This window comes from Hyperoodon ampullatus, assembly GCF_949752795.1.
Source record: "Hyperoodon ampullatus genome assembly, chromosome: 2".
NCBI lineage: Eukaryota > Metazoa > Chordata > Mammalia > Artiodactyla > Ziphiidae > Hyperoodon > Hyperoodon ampullatus.
In genome coordinates this window covers 40,195,318-40,215,412 of record NC_136915.1, presented here as the reverse complement: position 1 = coordinate 40,215,412, position 20,095 = coordinate 40,195,318, and positions in this window count along the sequence as shown.

The following is a 20,095-nucleotide window of genomic DNA, read 5'->3' as shown; positions in this document are numbered from 1 at the left end:
TTGTTTCAAATGTGTATGTCCTCTTGGATGTGTGTGTGTGTGTGTAAATGGGTAAGCATTTAGATGTGAATATGAGTGTATTTGTGGGTGTACCTATACCTGCGACTATACCTCCATGCTTGTGAGTCTGAATAAGGACGTGTATATCCATGTTTGCACAAGCATCTGTACCTCTTGATGTGTGTCTTTAACAAATACTGATTCCCCACTTCCCACACCACCTTCTCTGGTGTCTGTATGGGGGAGCTGGGTGGGCTGGGTCCTGAACACACACACCCTTATTTTCCACGAGGGCACACATTCCCCCAGAGAGGCCATTCGACAACTGGTACTCATTGGCCTGATGGACCCACTTCCTTTTGAGGCAATGCAGACATTGTTTGCTCTACTTCTGGGAAACAAGAAAAATAAAAGCATCTTAAGATTTCCCTCCAGAAAACTGAAATCCAAGCACCCACCTCCCACCCCAGCATCCTACCTAAGTCAAGGTTTGTGGAGACAGTGCCGTGTGGAGAGCAGGGATAACTCCTCAGCATTGGGAATGGGAAACTCAGCCTCAAGCCATCTCAGCTGCTCTGCTGATGTGCTGTGTCCTGGAACAAGTCGCTTTGGCTCTCTGAGCTGGTGAAAATGAAGACCATGTTTCCTGACTCCTTCGTCTTGGGCTGAAATAGAACACAAACAGGGATGTGGCAGCATAATGGCCATGCCTCCAAATTTGTCACTGGACTGGGCTAGCCACCTTTAAAAGAAAGAAGGAAGGAAGGAAGGAAGGAAAGAAAGAAAGAAAGAAAGAAAGGAGAAAGAGGAAGGAAGGGAGCAAGCCTCAGAAAAGCCTCATGAAGTCCAAAGTGTCTGATGCACATTTTGCTTCCAAAGGGGCAAGAATTTTGCCTTGTCACGTCTGTATTGCCCTCCTAGAACAGTACCTGGCACATAGTGGGCACTCACCACATATTTGTTGAATTGATAAATGTGTTCATTGAGCTGTTTGCTCATTCATTCACTCAGCTAAGAATCCCTGGCCCTTGTTCCATAGCAGGGCTTACCTGTCCCCAGTCAAAGAAGGAACTCTCTTGCGTAGGCTTCACTAAAATTCCAGGAAAATCGGTACCACTTTAAATCCGTGGCTGCCCACGTCCATCAAGCCTCAAAGCTGTTGCCCCGCTCCTTCTACTCCTCCCTGTGGCTGTTCAAATCTTCCCCCTTCTCCCCAGAGCCTCTAACCTTTTTCTTCCTTCCCCTGACCTTTTAACAGGTGACCTTCGCGGAGAAAACAAAAGCCATCAACTTTTAGCCACAAAACCTGCATATTTCCCTGTGCCTCCTCCAACTTTCATCTCCTTTTCTCCTATTGGAATGACAGATGGGGTCCCTCCCCAGAGGAAGCCCAGCCCCCCTCCCCCGGATCCCAGCACTCACCACCAGAGAGATCACCCCCTCCACGCACCCGACTCTCTCCTCATCCCTGCCACCTCAGCGTTTCTCAAACTGACCATGGTGACCCATTCAAGGATCACAAATTCAATCTGGGGTGCTGTGACCAGCAGTTTATAAAAAGTAAAATAGGAGAGGAAATATCAGCGTGTCGCACTCACTAAAGGTGAGTATACGTCATGAAACTTTGTTTCTGGTGTATATCTGTGTGCAGGCGTCCTGGGTCTGGAAGACCATGTAGGTCTGACCTGGTTGCAGGCGGGAAAGAGTGAAAGGCATCCTTCCGCCTCTCTTTTTCTACTTCCTCCTTCCCATCAGCGGTTAAACATCCTCTAGAATCTCAGAAACAGTCTCCCCTTTAAGCCCACATTTTCCTCCAGTGACCGCACCCCTTCTGCCAAACCACGCCCCCAGATCTCTTCACAACCAGCCTTCTCTAGAGAGTTGTCTACACTCAGTATCTACACACCCTTACCTCCCATTCTTCGGCAAATCAGCATACGCCCCGCCCCCAGAACCAACGTGAGCCCACTGCTCAATCCAATGAAGGCTCTGCGGGGCTCTCGGGGCACTGACTGTTTCCTTGGCTCCCACGACCTCCCCTTGTCTGGTTTTCCTCCTACCCGTGTGGCCTACCGTCTCCCCTGTGGGCTCCTCTGCTTCTACCCAGCCCTTCCTGTTGGCGTTCCTGGGGTCTCACTCCTAGACCCTCTTCTCTTTTCATTCTCCCCTCAGTAATAGTTTCAAGGTCCAAAGGCTAAGGATGCCCAACTTGATCTCCACATCCAAGCTCTCTTCCCAGACCCCAGGCTCACAGCTACCTTCTGGCATCTCTGCTGAGTGCTGCACAGGCCCCTCCTACTCAGCACACCCAAGGGAACCCAGCTTCTTCCTGCACCTTCTCTGAGGTTCCTTGCCTTTGTGGCAGCACCTCCGCCCACCACATCACCTAAACCGGAAAGCTGGCCTCATTCTGGACTCCCCCATGGCCCAGCTGTCCTATCACTTCGTCTCAGTGGTATCCTTTCACTCTTCTCCACCAGCCTCCAGTCTCACAGTCAGAGCTGTCATCATTCTGTCTGAATTACTTCCAGAGTCTTCTAACTAAGGGGTCTCCAAGCCATCTTTCTATTAGGACCATGTTGCTCTCTGCTTTAAATCTTGCAGTATCTCTTCTCAGCTGCTGGACTAAAGCCCAGGCTCCTCATACACACTTGGAAAGATGTGTCCACACTGACCCTCCATCTTCAGCCCTCTCACTTTATATTCTCACCCTTACTGGTGCTCCTTGGGCTGGGGGGCCTGTGACTGGCTGGGCCCTCAACTTGCTCGGCCTCCCTAGATCCCCTCACTCTCAGGTTCCTCTGGCCAAAGCTAGGCTGACCCAGAGCGCCCCAAGCTCACGTTCAAAGACTTGGGCCGGGCCCAGCTGCTTGGCCCCATAAATGGGGATTAGGCGACCCCCTTTGAGGCGGGCGGGTGGGCCGTGAGAAGAGTTGGTTTGGTGTAGATTTTATGGCAGGATCACATTTCGTCATCAGACCCCCCTCTGAAGCTGGCCAAGGGCAGGTCAGGCGCAGGGGAGTGGGAACTCGAGCCGCCCCATCAGCCCGGAGCACAGAGCTGCTGGCGCAGGAGGGAGCCATGGCTGGAATCTGGAGCCCGAGTTCCAGCCTCCCCTTGCCGCCCCCCCCACACCCCCCACTGTGTGAACTTGGGCACATCCTTCCAATCTCTGGTCGGCAGTCTGTAAAGTGGAGGCCCTAGGCTAGTGGGCACTCAGGCCGATTCCATTTCCAGGTCCCCAGGCCCCTGGCCTGTCTAAGCCTCAACAAAAGCATCACCTTCCCCAGAAGGTTTCAGAGCTATTACATGCTTACAAACTCATGGATTAGGGTTGCCAGATAAAATAGAATATTCAGTTAAACTCGAATTTCAGATAAACAACAAATAATTTTCTGTATAGGTATATCCCAAATATTGAATGGACATATTTATATTAGAAACCGTTCATTGTTTATCTGAAATTTAATTTAACTGGGTGCCCTCTACTCTTATTTGCTACATCTGGCACCCCTACCTTGGATGCACTCAGGTTTAAGGGCCATGGCCTCATGGTCCATCTAACCAAAACAAGTTAGGTTTTGACAGGTTAAGTGGTCTTGGGAAAATCATCAAGTTGGGTAGAGATCTGTGGTCAAGAGCCAGTAGGGATTTTGTGGAAGGGTGATCCAGACAAAGGGAACAGCATAGGCAGAGGCCTAGAGGTTGGATGGTATTGGGCATGTTCCAGGAAAGGCTAATAGGAGACGGAGTTGTGGGATGCAGGCTGTAAGAGGCAGAGATGCATGGAAAGTTCCACCGGAGTCAGATCACACCACAACCAATCTGTGCTGCTGCTGATATTGGGGGTGGGGGTCTGGTGGAGGTCTGTGCTGAAGCAGGATCACAGCCAGACACTGGGGTACAGGGAGCAGGACCCAGCCACCTGGAGATTAGGGGAAGGAAAACTGGCATGGCCTAGGAGAAGGGACCTCCAGGATCCAGCCAGAGAATTTGGGCTCAAATCTCTCGTACGTACAAAATAAATAATAAAAGCAGTCAGTAAATGGTAGCTGTTTAGTTGTCATTATGATCAGGTGCTTAGTATATGCTGTGGTTTGGAACAAGCCGACCTCACCACCAGACGGTCCCCATGGAACCAAGGCCATTTCTTACCCACTGGGAGCCCAGATGATAGAACAATGGCAGCTGGAAGATTCCATACTCTACCCAGCCATGCCACCCCTCTCTCTCTCCTTTGTCCAATATCAGTGAGAGGTAAGCCATCAGGGAGATTATTATGGATGCAAGGTTGTTTCAGGGACCCAGTGAAAATTATCCAAGGAAAGGAGCTACTTTATTAGAGACCCTACAAGATCTACTTACATGAATCTCTCATGCCATTTTCACAGCAACACTAGGAAGTATTTCAGCCCTATTTTAGAGATGTGAAAACCAAGGTCCAGAGACCTCTCCTGCCCAAGGTCCTTAACTAACAGTAGGGAAAGGCTGGGTTTAAAACTCAAAAGCTCTTTCCTTTACATAAGACTGAGCCTGTAGATCAAAACAACAAAACCTGAAGCCAGTGCCCATGTCAGCCTGTGCAGGCACCCTCACCCCTACTGGGCCCATCCAGCTCAACACCAAACCTCCCACCACCCGGTCCATGAGGCCTTGAAACCTATCTTGCCTCCAGGTCACACACAGGCTTCTTTCCTTGGTGCTATGAAAAGCCTGGAGAATTCAAAAACCTTGAATCCAGTCTAGATTCCCCAGTTCTTGGTTACATGGTTTCAACTTTCTGAGCTTGCACTTCTTCATCTGGAAAAAGGGGTTAACAATGCCTTCCTCCCAGGAGTGTTGTGAAGAGCCAATGTGATAACATACAGGAAAGTGCTTTCAAGACTGGAAAGCAAGGTGCAGACTTCTTTCATTGCCCAAATCACAGACAAGTGACATCATTCTACAGACTGAAGTGCTTTTTCTAGTTCAAATCTCCCAGATTCATGAGGAGTCCTTTGCTCTAACAAACAAGTCTAGCTCAGGGCTGATTTGCAAGACAGGGGTGATTGATGACACTTCATTTATTTATTTTCAAACATTTGCTAATCTCTCCTTCTCAGGCCCTATACTGGGCAGTGGTGAATAGAGACACAGTCCTGCCTCTTGGGCAGGTGGTCAGTGGGAGAGAAAGACACAGACAATAATGCTACAGTTATAACCAGTGACAAAGTATAAGCAAGTATAAAAACATTATAAAGAAGTGAGGTGAACTTGTCTGAGAATTGGAGAAGGCTGTCAAGTAAGACTTCTGTGATGGGGATATTTGCACAGGGTCTTAAATAATGTATTTATGCCTTCATTCAACAAATATTTTCAAATCTCTTCTAAAGTACTGGGCTACATCAGTGAACCAAATAAATAGTCCCTGCCTTGAAGGAGCTTAGCAGAGAAGACAGATAATAAAAAGATGAATAAATAAATTATAACATAAAATCATACCCTATATATTATATGTATGTAATATGTAACTATATTGTAATATAGCAGGTGTTATGAAAAAAATATTTCAGGGTAAGGGATAATGACTGGTAGGGGTGAATTGGATTATATAGATTGATCATGAAAAGACTGAGAAACTGACAGTTGAGCACAGACCTAGTGGAGAGAGAGCATGGACACTGAATGATAATGAAAATAAAACATAAAATTTGTAGAATGTAGCTAAATCAGTGCTTAGAGAAAATTTTATAACTTTAAATGTTATTTGAAAAGAAGAATGATTTAAAATCAATGATCTAAGTTTTCATCTTGAGAATCTAGAAAAAGAAGAGCAAAGTAAGTAGAGGAAAGAAATATTATAGATAAGAATGGAATACATTGAAATAGAAAACAAACAATAAAGAAAAAACAATGAAATAAAAATCTTGCTCTTTGAAGGGGTTAATAAAATTGATGAGCTCCTAGCTAGACTGATCAAGAAGAAAAGAAGATACAAATTGCCGATATCAGAAATAAAAGGGCTTCCCTGGTGGTGCAGTGGTTAAGAACCTGCCTGCCAATGAAAGAGACACAGGTTCGTGCCCTGGCCCGGGAAGATCCCACATGCCATGGAGCAACTAAGCCCATGTGCCACAACTACTGAGCCTGAGCTCTAGAGCCCACAAGCCACAACTACTGAGCCTACGTGCCACAACTACTGAAGCCTGTGCACCGAGAGCCCGTGCTCCACAACAAGAGAAGCCACGAAAATGAGAAGCCCGCGCACCGCAACAAAGAGTAACCCCCGCTCACTGCAACTAGAGAAAGCCCACACACAGCAACACAGACCCAACGCAGCCAAAAATAAATAAATAAATAAATTTATTTTTTTTAAAAAAAGAAATAAAAGACATCACTATAGATCCTACAGACATTAAAATGATATAAGGGAATATTACAAACAACTTAATCCTAATTAATCCAACAACTTAGATGAAATGAACAAATTCCTTAAAAGACACAAATTGCCAGTACTAACACGAGAAGTAGAAAATCTTAATTCAGCCTTATATCTTTAAAGAAATTGAACTCATAATTCTTTTTAAATTCCCACAAATGAAGCTTCAGATGTTTCCAATGGTCAATGCTCCTAAATGTTTAATGAATAAATAATACAAAACTGTTCCAGAAAATGTAGGAGGGAACTCCTCCAACTCATTATATGAGCTAAGTGTAATCCTGATACCAAAACCAGACAAGTACATTATAAGAAAAGAAATTATAGACCAATATCCCTCACAAAAATCCTTAACAAATTATTGTCAAATCAAATTATCAAATTCATATATATATATGGCAAGTTGACAGATATAATTCTCCACATTAACACAATAAAGCAGAAAATCATCTCAGTAAATGCTGGAAAACCATTTGATGAGATTCAATACCCATTCATAATAAAAACTCTCAGAAATCTAGGAATAAAAGAAAACTTTCTCAATCTGATAAAAAGACATTTGTGAAAAATCTACAACAAATGTCATACTTAATAATGAAATATTAAATCCTTTTCCCCCTTGAGATCGAGAACAAGGCAAGGATGCCACTCGCAGCATTTCTCTTCAACGTTGTACTAGTGATCTCAGTCAGTGCAGTAAGGCAAGAAAAAGAAACAAAAGGCATAAATATTGAAAAGGCAGGAGTACAGTTTTCTATATTCACAGATGACATAATTGTGAACATCAAAAATCCTAAAGACTCTATAAAAATGTATTAGAACTAATACATTACTTTAGCAAGAATGCAAGATACAAGGTAAATATTAAAAAATCAATTACATATAATATATATGCTATGAACCATTAGAAGATGAAAAAAATTTTAATTACCTTTAAAATAGCATCAAAAACAAAAACTTAGAGGTAAATTTAGCAAAATATGTGCAAGACCTCTACACAGAAAACTAAAAAACATTGCTGAAAGAAATTAAAGAAGTCCTAAAGAAATGGAGAGGTACACCATTTTCATGGATTGGTCTGCTTACTATTGTTGAGCTGTCTCCCACATAAACTGATATATTCAATACAATTCCAATCAAAATCACAACAGCTTATTTGAAGAATTTTTATGGTAAAACAAATGAACTTGAATAACCAAAACAATCTTGTAAAAGAAGAACAGAGTTAGAAGATTTAGACTGCTTGATTTCAAAGGTTACCAAAAAGCTACAGTAATCAAGAAAAGTTGGAACTGGCATAAGGATAGACAAATAGATTGATGGAACAGCATAGAATCCAGGATAGATCCATACGTACATCAACTGATTTTTGATCAAGTCAATTCAATAGGGAAAAGAAAGTCTCTTCAACAAATAGTCTTAGAACAACTGGATATCCATACGGGAAAAACTGAACTTCAACCACTACCTCACCTCATACCAATTAAAAAAAAAAAATTCAAAATTGATTCTAGACCTAAATTTAAAAGCTAAAACTACAAAACTTCTAGAAGAAAACATGGAATATAATTGTGACTTTGGAGTAGGTAAAAATTTCTTAGGACACAAAAAGCACCAACCATAAAGTAAAAAATTGACAGATTGGACTTTTGTCCACCAAAGATATTATTAAGAAACTCAGCATAGCTTGCCTATTACTTGTATTCAGAATATATAAGGAATTCTTAATAATAAAATGACAAATCATTAAAAACTGGGCATATACTGAAGAGTCACTTCACAAAGAAAGATATACAAATAGCCAATAAGTGCATAAAAAAGTACTCAATATCCTTAATCATGTGTAAATGCAAGCTAAAATTGTAAAGTGTTACAAGTACACACCTCATAGAATGGCTAAAATGAAAAAAGATTGACAATAGCAAGTATTGACAGAAGCAACCAAAATGCTCATATATTGCTGGAGGGACTGTAAAATGGTACAACCATGTTGGAAAACTCTTTGGCAGTTTCATATAAAGTTAAAAATGTATCTACTCTATGACCCAGCAATTCAACCCTTAGGTATTTTCCCAAGAAAAATGAAGACATATGCCCATTTCTCTTACACAAAAGATGTTTATAGCAGTTTTATTCATAATGGCTTCAAACTACAGTCAACCCAAATAAATGAATAAACAAAAAGTGGTATCTCCATACAATGAAATACAACTCAGCAATCACAAAGAACAAGCCACTGGGAATTCCCTGGCGATCCAGTGGTTAGGACTCTGCACTCTCACTGCCGAGGGCCCGGGGTTCAATCCCTGCTAGGGGTGGAACGAAAATCCCACAAGCCGAGCAGCATGGCCGAAAAAAAAAAGAACAAACCACTAATCCACCAACAACATGGATGAAGCTCAAAAGCATTATGCTGAGCAAGAGAAGCCAGGCACAAAAGAATACATACTGTTTGACTCCATTTATATGAAGTTCAGACAAAAACTCATCAATAGTTTTAAAATTGAGAAAATTGGTTGCCTCTGGATAGTGGAATTGATTGGGAACAGTCCTGAGGGAGCTTTCTGGGGTGATGAAAATGTTCTATGTACGATTTGGGTGGTGGTCACATAGGTATATGCATACTCATCCAATCACACTTAAGATCTGTACATTTCACTGTGTCTTAAATCAGCTTTAATTTTAAAAGTTGTAAAACTTGTGATGAGATCCATGAAAGGGGGGCAAAGGGAGTACCAAAGAAGTCTAGGGAAAGGTGTGACCAGGGGAGGCTTCAAGGAGGAGGTGGCATTTGCACTGAGCGTTGAAGAATCTGAATAGGAGTACTGTGAGAACCAGACGAGATGCCAGATATGAAGGAACTTAGGGAATTGCTAAATATAAAGGATTGCTCAGCTCAACCACTGACGTCTCTTCCGAACAAAAGAAGAAAGACCAGAATAAGCATTTGGGGTGGGGGTTTCCACATGGAGCTCTGAGTTGCTGAAGAGAGATTGATCAGGGCCAGGTCCTGGAGACTGGGTATGTGTACTCCTGGGGGTGTGCAGCAATGTGCCAGGGGTAGACTCGGCACCTAGTCAATTGCTGGGCACATGGAAAGTACTCGATAAATGTTTTTCAAATGAATGAAATATAAATAAAGGCACTGCTGACAGATCTGAGCTTGAACAATGGCTTGGAGCCCCAGAGAGGACCCAGGGCTGGCTCTGGTTCACCCTGCAGAGAAGCCAAGCACAGTCCTGGAGTGCTGAACTTGGACACATTCTATCACGCAGCTCAAGCCGCCCTGGGGGCGCCATATAACTTTATTGTAAGCTCGTGCAATAACACAGGCAAATGGAATAACAATGTAAAGTTGGCTTTAATTAAAATGAAGGGTGTTTGCCTCTCCCTCCTTTTCCTACTAAGCCAGGGCAGCCTGCTGAGCCGTGCAGAGCAATCAGAGGAATGTTTCCAAAGCGGGAGGCAGCCCCCCACCACCCCCCTTACGAGGTTCACCAATATTCGAGTGGCCCTTCCCCCTCCCCAAACCCCACCACTCTCCCTTCTTACATGATCTGCATGGCAGAAGGGCATGAAGAAGGAGAACAGGAGAGATGACGCCTTTCTAAGGGCATCAGGGAGGGAGAGAGAATGCTGTTAAGCAGTGTGGGGAAGGAAATCTCGTCCACTTAGCCATTCTACAAATGTCTGAGGCACTACCATGTGCTAGACCTTGTGCTGGGTGCTGGGGCCATCCTCAAAGGACTCACTGTCTGGTCGGAACTCATCAGTGCAGAAGAGGTATCCACCCAGAGACACATGAACAAGCCACGAATCCAGGGATTCGGTTCTGACATGTGTCTTGACATCTGGAGAATAAAGTCGATCCTAAGAATCTGCTAACTGGGGAGAAGGACCTCATGCAAAAGGACCAGCAGAGATGGCACAGTGCTAGGTATACTGAATACCTCCTACCCTGTGTTCTAGCCTGCGCTGTGCTGGTGAATGTTAACCACATGAAGTTGCTGTTTCTAGGGAAAAGGGAGTCCCGATTTGTAGCCTTTGCCAATTTCTATGGTGTAAATTCTCCCACAGTGGTGAATTTCTAGTTACCAATGTTATATTAACCAGCTTGTAAAATTCCCAACAAGTTAACAATCAGCTAGTATAGGTCAGTTCCAACACACCACTGATCCTACCTGTCTGCAGTGCTCTGGGCTGGCGAGAGGAATTCTGAACACTAGCATCTCAGCCCAGGGTTTGCATTCAACCGACATTTTTTTTTTTTTTTGGCTGCATTGGGTCTTCACTGCTGTGTGCGGGCTTTCTCTAGTTGCAACGAGCGGGGGCTACTGTTCGTTGCGGTGCACGGGCTTCTCATTGCGGTAGCTTCTCTTGTTGCGGAGTATGGGCTCTAGGCATGTGGGCTCAGTAGTTGTGTCTCTCGAGCACAGGCTCGGTTGTTGTGATGCACGGGCTTAGTTGCTTCGCGGCATGTGGGATCTTCCCAGACCAGGGCTCGAACCTGTGTCCCCTGCATTGGCAGGCGGATTCTTAACCACTGTGCCACCAGAAAAGCCCTCAACTGACATTTAAAGAGTATCTTCTCTGTGCTAGGCCTTGGGCCAAGAGGTCTCAGACCATTAATAATAATATAATAATAATTCTAGCTAGCACCTATTAAGAGTTTACTATAGGGCTTCCCTGGTGGCGCAGTGGTTGAGAGTCCGCCTGCCGATGCAGGGGACACGGGTTCGTGCCCTGGTCTGGGAAGATCCCACATGCCGCAGAGCAGCTAGGCCCGTGAGCCATGGCCGCTGAGCCTGTGCTCCGGAGCCTGTGCTCCGCAAGGGGAGAGGCCACAACAGTGAGAGGCCCGCCTACCGCAAAAAAAAAAAAAAAAAAAAAAAAAAAGAGTTTACTATATGTCAGGTTCTCTTCTAAGAGCTTTTTCACAAATCAGTGCACTTAATCCTCACCACAACCCTATGAAGTAGATATTAGTATCATCCCCATTTTGCAGATGAAAAAACTGAGGCTCAGAGAGAACAAGTTACCTGCCTGAGATCACGTAGCTAGTAAGAAGCAGTAGCAAATAGCTGTCATCGCTGAATGTCCTCCTTACATTTTAGTTATTGCCTGCATTTTGAGTCCAACATTCTCCAAGTAGAAGCCAGAAAAGCCTCATCCTCAGACCCCTTTGTGGCTCAGATGCAGACATGTGACCCAGATGCACACCAATGTGAAACCTGGATACAGAGAGGATCGATCATGTGGCCAGGGCAGTGGCAGAGGCATCCAGTTCTTTGGGAACGGCAGTGATGGAGCCTCTGGCTTCCAGCCCAGAACGCCATAGGGACTGAGTGACGGGGTAGTGATGTTTTCACTCAAAATGCTCCCATGGTTTAGTTAGGCCTCATTCCTGGGGTCCTCCAGAGATTCTGTGAGCTGGCCAACATCCTGTAATAAATTCCCCTCTGCTTAAACTAGCTATAATGAACTCTGTTGCTTGTAATGAGGAACCCCAATAAGATGGTGGATCCAGGGTTCAAACTTGGCTCCAGAACTCAAGCTTTTACTCAAAATGCCACACTTCATTTTCTCCTCCCCCCGACCCTGTAACTAACGCTCTACTCCCATTTCACAGATGAAGAAACTAAGCCTAAAAGAGATCAGACCAGCTGCCTGAGCATACATATTAAATTGAGCCACATGAAACTGTTGCTATTCAATAGTTTGGGGCTAAGACATGGCAATTTCATGTGGTTCAACCTGACAGAAATAGGATTTTAGTCTAGATTTGTCTGACTCCAAAACCCTTGCTATTTCCACTGCCTGTGCTTTCTCACAATCAAACTTGCTCATAGGATCTAGTGGGTGAGAACCTGCGCTCAGGTGGTACAAGCAGAGGTAGTGAGGAACGGGGCGGGAGGTTGGGGTGCCTCCCAAGAGAACCTGAAAGTCCAGGAGAGATGGAGACAGCAGACGGGGGCTTCGGCTGACTCAGGAGACCTTCACACGCATCTCGTGCACCAGCCCTGATCTGATCACTTCTGGGGAGAGCACTGAAAAAGAGGACCTGGTCCCTGCCTGCATGCAGCTGAGGTCAAGGATTCTTGCACGGGCAGTATCGGAGGAGAAATAGCACAGGACAGCAAGAAAAACAAGGGCTATGCAACCTGTTAGGAGGGAGACCTCTTGGCAAGTGGAGGCCAGAGCAGAGCCTCGAGGGATCTATAGGTCGTGGATGAGTGAGGAGAAGGGGCAGGGTGTCAGGCTGGAACACCAGCAAAGGCAGAGGCACAGAGGCTGCAGTGAGTGTGGCTACGTGCAGGGGAAGAAAGGAAGCAGCTTAGGTGAAGCGTGACACGTATGAAGGGGAGCAAAAAGGGACAACTTGGAAAGAAAGGTTGAGAATGCCATTCGCTTGCTCTTCAGCATTTACTGGGTGCCCACGATGTGTCAGGTGCTGTGCTAGGAATACAGCTGAGAACCACACAGGCCCAGGCCCTGCCCCATGGGCCTTCTGACCTTTCAGGGAAGCCACGTGCTCAACGAGGAAGGACCCAGACAGTTAGCTAATTGCAGTTGACGTAGATGTCGTCAACGTGAAGTTCAGGGAGCCATGATCATCTAACAAGGTGATGAGGTCTGAAAAAGTCAAAGAAGGCTTCCTGAGGACATGATGTTTAAACTGAAACCTGAAGCATGATCGCAAAGCCAGGATGAGGCTGGCTGAGGGAGCCTCAGGAGGGAGCACCCTGAGCAGAGGAAGTGGCAAGTGGCAGGGACCTGAGTGGGAAGGGGTTTGTCATATTTAAGGACCCGAGAGCAGACCGTGGGGTTGGTGTGAGCTGTGTGAGGGCCGGGGAACAAGTCAGGAGGGGCAGCCAGGAGCCATTCTGGACACAGCCTGGCAGGTCATGGTAAGGAGTTTGGATTTTATCCAAGAACGGTGGAAAGTGACGTCATCAGCTCTGTATTTTTTTCATCACTAAGGCTGCTCTGAGGAGAAGAGACTGGAGAGAAGGAGAGTGGAGACCAGTTAGGAAACTATAGGAACAATTGGAACTGGATGAGGTCATGGCAGGGGAGAGGGAGGGATTGTGGAGCTTCCGGGTAGATTCTGGATGTGGAATTGACTCGGTAAAGCAGTTTAGCACAAGTGTTATGTGACATAACCTCCCCCTTTCTGGTTCTCTCGTCTGTAAAACGGGGCTGTAACAGGACCTTACCCTTAAGGCTGTTGAAAGTACACAGGTGAGTTGATACACTAGGAAGGGTGTGGAACGGTGAAAGGTAGCTATGACTGACAGGCAGATGTCAGGGAGGACGGGGGTCCTGTTTTGCATGCATTCAATTGAAGAGGTTTATGGGACATCCCGGCAGGGGTGTCAGGTAGACTGCTGGACGTCAAGAGAGTGGTCTGAGGAACTCAGGGAATTGCTGGGGTGCAGATGGTATCCAGAGCCACAGAGAAGGAGGGACTGTCCTGGGGAAGAGAAGAGAGTGAGCCCCATCAGTGGCCCCGCTCGGCTCTGCATGCCAGGCTACGGCACTGGGCTGCTCCTGGATCCCAGGAAGAATATCGGGAGCGACACTGGCTTTGGCAGTGCCCCTGGAGACGCCAAGCGATTCCTTCTGACTCTGACCCAGGCTGTCTCAGCTGGTGGCCTTTCCTTGATTCCCTGGGGAGCCAGGCCTGAGTCACCTCCTCCAGGCCCTGAACCTGTCTGAGCCTTCAGACCCACGGCTTAGGCCACTAAGCCCCAGCTCGTGCTGACAAATCCCTTCTAATAGGGAGATCAACCTTTCAATACTACTGCTGCTGCTCAAGAGACAGGTCGCAGGGCAGCGGGCGAGTGGGCATCCCAGCATCGTGGGCTCTCACTGCCTCTCTGGCTTGTCACCACCCACCCCAGCAACTGCAGGGGCTCCCAGGGCCCCGGCTTATCAAAGCCACATGCTGGGAGCCCCGTGGGGAGATGGAGAGAGCAGATGAACAAAGAATCTTGTGCCTGAAGGGCTGAGAAGACCAGACTCACATCAAAAGGAGCTCTAGAGCCCCTGGGAAGCAGGGGGGCTCCAGCACACATCCACCTCCAGGCCTTTGCTCTTCCTCTGCCTGGAACATTCTTCCTCCAGATATATGCAAAGCTGGCTCCATCACCTCCTTCAAGTCTTTATTCAAAACTCATCTTCTCGGGGAAGCAGTCCTTAACTACTCCACTTAACATTACAAACGCAACCCCTCTGTGCTCCCTGTCCCCCTTCCCAGCTTCATTTTTGTCCATAAGATCATCACCTGCTATACTATACGTCATCTTATATTTGTAACTGTCTGTCTCCCCCCACTAAAGAGACAGCTCCATGAGGGCAAAGCCTAGACCAGAGCCTGGCGCACAGTAGACAGTTGATAAGTATTTGTTGATTGATTAAAAGACCACCGCTTAAGCAAGTCACTGAACCCAGGATGAGAGTCCTGAGTTTGAGACTAATTGCCCCTTATGTCCTTGGTCAAACACTCCCTCTCTCAAAGCTTTAGTCTTAGTCTCCACATCCATAAAATGGGGATTATGTCACCTGCTCTGGTTCCCATATAAAAAGAGGCTTTGAAAACCTCTTTAATATATTAAATTATTATTATATTAGTATAGAACATATTGTATTATTTTTTAATTAATTTATTTTATTTACTATTTTTTGAATTTTATTTTATTTTTTTATACAGCAGTTTCTCATTAGTTATCCATTTTATATGTATTAGTGTAGATATGTCAGTCCCAACCTCCCAATTCATCCCACCACCACCACCATCCCCACGTTTTTTATATATTTATTTTTGGCTGCATTAGGTCTTTGTTGCTGCACGCGGGCTTTCTCTAGTTGTGGGGAGCGGGGGCTACTCTTCATTGCGGTGCACGGACTTCTCATTGCAGTGGCTTCTCTTGTTGTGGAGCACGGACGGGCTCTAGGAGCACAGGCTCAGTAGTTGTGGCTGGCGGGCTCAGTAGTTGTGGCGCATGGGCTTAGTTGCTCTGCGGCATGTGGGATCCTCCTGGACCAGGGCTCAAACCTCTGTCCCCTGCATTGGCAGGTGGATTCTTAACCACTGCTCCACCAAGGAAGCCCATTGTATTATTATTTAAATAATATTAAACATGTAAAGGTGGAACAGAGAGAAAGAGAAGGTGGCAGGAGATGGGGCCAGAGGCTGTGGGATCAGAGTGCAGAGGTGGGGGGCACCCGGTGGCCAACACTGTCAACCAGGGAAGTCAACTGGCCTGAGACTAAATTGGGGAGGGCTTGATGGGAGATCCTGGAGGGTCATCCAATTCATCCCTGAGGCCCCAGTGTCCAACACTGGGAAGGTCCCTTCCTGGGTCTGAGCCTACTCTGAACACAGTATGCTCAAGCAGGCCTGAATCATCCTCCAAGAGGAGCCCCTTCATCTTGTGAAAAGAGGACTTCCTAGGGAGCTGGGAGAGAACCCTGACATCACATCCAAATGGCCAGACACCTTAGAGAAGGGGAGTTTCAGGTGAGTGGCCCAGCATCCTAAATGAGGGACAGACTCGCCAGCTCCCTGCACTAAGGCAGCTGTGGGGTTAAGCAAGAGTCCCTGCTCCAGACCTGCCTGCTCCTCTTCACCAACTGCCTGGCAAACACCCATGATCTTTACTATTTGGCTCCAATATCACCTCCTCTGGGAAGCCTTCCTTGATAGCTCCTCCCCACCTCATTGCACCTTAAGTAGACTGACTGCTCCCTTATTTGCACCTCCCGTGCCCTGTTCAGTCATTCATTCCCAGAAAAAAAGATATATTTATGAAGTGTTCACTATGCCCCAGGATGTCCACTGGCCAAGGACTGGGGATATAACAGTGAAGGGGACAGATGAATGCAGTGGCCTGCCCTAGAGGAGTTTACAAACACGATGCTCTCCCGACCTCGTGGATCCACGTTGTCTCTCCCACTGCACTGGGTGCTCATCAGGGCCAGACGCTCTGCCTGATACTTCTCTGTATAATTGCCCAGGGCTCTTATATAACTGGTACTAATTATTGAGAGGCTTCTGACCTGAGCCCCCCACCCCCAAATACCCCCTGAATTCCCTTGGCCAGCCACACTCTCCCCTGAGACCCTCTGGACCTGCCTCCATCCGCCACTGAAGCGTTAATGCCCCGTGCCATAGCTGGTGACCTGATGATCTGACTGGTCAGCGCCTGTGCCCATTGTCAGGTATTTTCAATATCACTCTCTCCTGCACCTAGAACCACATCAAGCACACAGTAAGCACTTGGCTGGTACTTGTTGAAGGAAGAAAGAAAGGAATCAGTTCTGGCTCTCACACCATTTATCTATGTGAACTTTGAGTTACTCATTCTCATTTTTCAAGGGTGGTCCATGGATCTACAGCATGGGTGTCACCTGGGGTCTTGTCAGAAATGCAGAATCTCAGGCCAACCCCAGACCTACTGAATAAGGACCTGCAGTTTAACAAATCCCTGGGTGATCCCTGTGCACATTCACATTTGAGAAACACAGTTCTAAGCTACAGAAAAATAATGTCAGCCCTGTTGCCCTATCAGGAGAGTTAAGAGTGTCAGATGGGATGACTAATGTGAAAACGTCTTGAACATTGGAACATGCGGCCAAATGAAATAGACTGCTATGATTATTCTTATGATTAATAATAGTCCTTGCAGAAAAACCACTTTATAGTTCTGTCATTAAATTCTGTTCAAATGTGCTATTAAAAGTTATATTCTAGTCCGCTTAGTTTTGTAAACCCCAAGGCTTTTAAAACAGAATGGAGTCTGGGCTCCAGGACAGGAACATGGGCCCTGCTTATGATGGTTGCCATGGGCATGATTGAATGCAAATTTCTTTCCCACAACACCCTGCCAACTGATTGATCCTGGGGAAGGAGGAGATGTTGGGAACCCAGTTCCTCAGAGAAAGGAAAAACTAAGTAGAGGCAGAGGGTGGAAAAAGACAACCATGGGGTTTCACGCTGGTTTGCGGGGTTGTACTGCATGCCTATAATCTTCTGCCTTTCAGCCTCTGCCAAACCACGTGGAAGGAAAAGAAGGGAGCTGAGGAGAACGGAGCCGACTCTGGTGGGGAATTACCTCAGCCGCGGGCCAGGGCAGCGGGCTCTGCGGAAAGAACCCTTCAGCTGGAGCAGCCGCGGTTGCAGCTGCAAGTCACTGCAGGGGCTTTTGATGCAAGGCTGGCCAAAGCCCAAGGCCCTGCCAACAGCCCTCTCGGCAGCTTTGGCCCCAAGACAAAGGCTAAGAGCGAGTTAGGAAGATGCATCTCGGACTAATGTTTGGGCGGGGGCACAAGAGAACCAGGGTGACGTTAGGTGGAGATTGATAATGGGTCAGGACTGGTGAGAAAAGCAGTAACTACCAGGTGTGAGAGGCTCTCTCGGCTCTCTCCCTGCCCCCAGCCACGGTCCCACACTCAGTCTAGGCTGGCCCCTCTGATGACAGACAGCGAACGAAAGCCCCAAAGTGGGGGGAACTTTCTGGCTGGGTCTTGAGCCTACGGCTCAGCCTGTGAACGCTGATCTAGCTTTACAGTCTCCTTCTCAGCTTCTCCCTTGTCTTTCCAGTTATAAATCTCCCAGCCCTCTGCCTGGTGCACACTGCCCCCTGCCAGCATGACCTCTCAACCCTTCAAAACCACCACCCTGATTCTCTCCATCAGTCAGTCATCAAACATTCCCCGGCACTTTCATCAGACCAGGCCCTGTGCCGAGTGCCAGAGACGAGGAGATGAATTAAACCTGGAGGCAACCCCCAAGGACCCCCCAGTCTAGTGGCAGAGACAGATGATTACCATACATTAGGACATGTTCTATTGTGATGGAGAGCACAGAGGGTTAAGGAAACACATGGGAGGCCGGAAACGCAATGCGGGGGCACAGTCAGGGCAGGCTTCCCAGAGGAGTGCACTTGAACTGAGACCCGCAGCACCAGCATGACTTGGCCCAGGTAAAGAGGGAGGGGAAAGCCAAAGGGCAGCAGGTATGGGAATGATGCCCAACCTCACCCTAATCAGAGGTATGCAAATCAAAACTGTGAGGTTCCATTTTATACCCATCAGATTGTAAGTGTGAAAGTTGAATAATACCAAATGCTGGCAAAGACTTAGGGAAACCTGAGCCGTTGGGCACTGTGGGATACAATGCAAGACTCGGGAAAATTAAATCCAGGTCTGGGCCCTCCGGCAGTGCTCCTCCTGGATATTCACCGCAAAGAAACTCACACGCTGCCCCTGAAGGGAAAGGTACCAGAATGTTCATTAGAGCACTGCTTGTGGCCAAGGAGCAAGGAGTCACGAGGGAGCGGGTAAGAAAAATGCGGTGAAGGCACACAGCGTGTAGGCAGTTAGACGCGAGGAACTAGACTCTAGGGGGACATACAATGATACGGATAGATCTTAGAAACATTGTTAAGTGGAAAAAAATAAGAAACAGAAGGCGCTCGAAAGCAAAATACCATTTATATAAATTAAAAACATACACAAAGAAAACAACACCATGTATTTTTTCAAAGAATGTGCATTTCCAAGCTCATACACCAAACACATTAGAGTTGGGACCTATGAGGAAGAGGGAACTGAGAGGAGGAATTGGGAATAAATGGGGTAGGAAAATCATAAACACAACAAAACAAGAGCAGGGCCTTGCAGGAAACACGAGAAGAATGCTTTGCCATGTGGAGAAGGGTCATCAACTAAACTTGCTGCACCTACCTGAGATTTAAAAAGAAAAAGGAAAGGCAGGAAGGAATTGGAGTTAGGCAGAGAGAACCACAGGTGCAGAGACCCAGAGACAGTAGAGAGGCCTGGGGGAGGACACACAGGAGAGCAAGCATTCAGGCAGAGGGCCTGGAGGTCAGGGGAGGCTGCGGTGGGCAGTGGGTCACGGTGAGGACTTTGAACTTCATCTCATATCCACCAGGCATCCCTGGGAGGGTTTTAAACTTTGGAGGGACTTGCTCAGATTTGGGTCTTAGATACTCTCATAGAATGACAGATTTGTGGAATGTCATAAAGAGAAGGGACCAGAGAGATCACACAATCTGCCCTCCCCCCCTTGGAGTCACACACCTCCAAGGTCAGGAAGGTCATTCGAGCACTTGATTGTCTGCAAAGCACTTTCACACTCACAATCTCACTAATTCTCACAATACCCACAAAAGAGGAAAGGCAGATGTTACTGTTCCCCTTTAATAGATGAGTTCATTGAGGCTTAGGAAAGTTAAGAGAATCTTATAGTCTTCAAATTCTAGAATTGCAGCCCACTTGTCCAAAGGTTGCAAGGTCCAAAAAAGTCTTGTCAAAGTCCAACTGAATTGAAGTGCATTGAGTTAAATGTGCTAATTAGGGTTAAATCAATTTGCATTACGCTCAGTTGAATCCATTCATTCAAAATTTGTTTCTAAGTGGCTACTGTGTGTCAGCACATGACAGAAGCAGGGAATGCAGCCATATACAAGACAGTCCCAACCCTCTCAAAGCTAACAGACTAGCAGGAGAAAAATCTCTTGGATCTCACACTGCTCTAGCTGCACTGGCCTTCCTGTCTCTTGAACAAACGTAGTTCATTTCTGCCTCAGGACCTTTGCACTTGCTGTATCCTGATCCTGGAAAACACTTACCCCAGATAACCAAAGGGCT